Source organism: Mesocricetus auratus, unplaced genomic scaffold (genome assembly GCF_017639785.1).
Source record: "Mesocricetus auratus isolate SY011 unplaced genomic scaffold, BCM_Maur_2.0 Super-Scaffold_4256, whole genome shotgun sequence".
Lineage (NCBI taxonomy): Eukaryota > Metazoa > Chordata > Mammalia > Rodentia > Cricetidae > Mesocricetus > Mesocricetus auratus.
The window spans coordinates 88302642-88304761 of NW_024429182.1; positions in this window are offsets into that span (position 1 = coordinate 88302642).

The following is a 2120-nucleotide window of genomic DNA, read 5'->3' on the forward strand; positions in this document are numbered from 1 at the left end:
CACATATTTGAATGTTTAGTCAGCAGGGAGTGGCCCTGTTTGAAAGGAGTAGAAGGATTAGTGGCCTTTGTTAGAGGAAGTGTGTCATTGGGGGCGGGCTTTGAGGTTTCAAAAGTCCCCCCCCCCCCCCCTTTCTTTCTCTATCAACCTGTGGGTCAGGATGTAGCTCTCAACTATACATGCCTCCATGTTCCCTGCCATGATGGTAATAGACTAAACCTCGAAATGGTAAGCAAGCCCCCCCCCATTAAATACTTTCTTTTGTAAGAGTTGCACAAGGTCATGGTGTCCCTTCACAGCAATAGAACAGTGATTAACATATGTTTAGGGTAACACATATTAATAAGATAGTGATCCTATTTTGTTTTATGTTCTAGTTAATTCATCATACTTATGAAAAAGTTAAAGAAAACTTATGCTAAGCAACAACTGTCTAGACTTATCACTGATGCTATTCATTTGATTATCACCTTATATTATTTTGGTCTTAAAAATCTCTCTTTTATTCCAATGTTCATTGTACTCGCTATAAAAAGGAATACACCTTATAAAAGTGTAGACAATATATAGAGTAATTTTTCTGACTTCTAAACTCAGATTAGGCAGAACCATGAGCCTTTTAAAATAAACTAGCTACATCTTTTCCCATAACTTTATTGAAGTGTAGTTGGCCTACAATAAATTGCAGATGGATAAGGTGCACAATTTGAGATGTTCTATTGTGTTTATGTCTGTAAAATCAGCAACTAAGCCAATGAACATGGCTAGCACCCTCAGATGTTTCTTCCTACTCTTTTGAAGGTTTTGAGGGGTGGTGCTCAAGTCTGAACCGTGGCTTCATGAAACTAGACAGGTGTTCTACCATTGTGTTAGCCACCTCTAGTCCCCATTTTGTCACTGCAGTGTTTCCCACCTGACACCATTCTCTAAGCAACCACTGATCTGATTTTTGTCACTAAAGATCCCTTGGGGAAGGAGGAACCTTTTCTAGATTTTTTTTTGGAAGACCTATCTTCTTTCAGCCACATTGTTGAGTGTGTTAATCATGTATTATTAGTGCTAAGTAGTATTCCATCGTGTGGCTTTATGAACGTATGGAAAAATGAACCCACTCACTTGTTGACAAGTGTCTTTGTCAGTGTACTATTGCTGTGAAGAGATGCCATGACTATACAAACTCTTATAAAGGAAAACACTTAATTGGGGCTGGCTTACAGTTCAGAGGTTTACTCCATTATTGTTATGGTAGGAAGAAGCATCATGGCATGTAGGCAGACATGGTACTGCAGAGAGTTCTACATCTAGATCAGCAGGCAGCAAGAAGAGAGAATAAGACACTGGGTCTGGTTTGAGCATCTGAAGCCTCAAAGCCCACTTCTAGTGACATACTTCCTCCAGCAACATCTACTCCAACAAGGCCTCGCGGCCTAATAGTGCCACTCCCTGTGTATCTAGGGGGCCATTTTCATTTAAACCACAACAACAGGCATTTGGTTGTTTCTGATTTGGGTATATTATAAATAACTCCAATTTTGGAGTACCAGTTTTTGTGTAGATATGTGCTATAAGCAGGATGACTGGATTATGTGGTTGGCCACAATCTCTTTCCACAATGACTGTGTCATCTTACACACACGTACATACATGCAACAGGCAATCTACAATAATAATTCCAGTTGTTCAGCATTCTTGTCAACATTTAATACAGTCCTTTCAATTTTAGCCACTCTTGTGGTAGTGCATTGACACTTCGTTTTCCTTCTAGTTTACATTTCCTTAATGAATAATAATGTCAGGCATCATTTTATGTGCTTATTTACCACCCATAATCTAGAAAGCTTGTCCAGTCTTTGGCCATTTGAAAAAAGTGCTTGTTTCTTTTTTGAGTTGTAAGAATTGTCTGTGTATTCTAATTAGAAGTCCTTTGTTAAAAATATTTTGCTCTTTCCAAGCCAGCGTTTTCCTCTTCTTTTTTTGTCTTTTAAAAATATGTTTTTTAATTGATTTTCATATATGTGAGTATTTTGCCTGCAAGTGTCAGCAGCCTTGAGCCACAAAGGCCTCCAAAGGGAGTAGGAGGGGTGGAGCTCCGTCTCCGGGCAACGCGCGAGGGAGTGGCT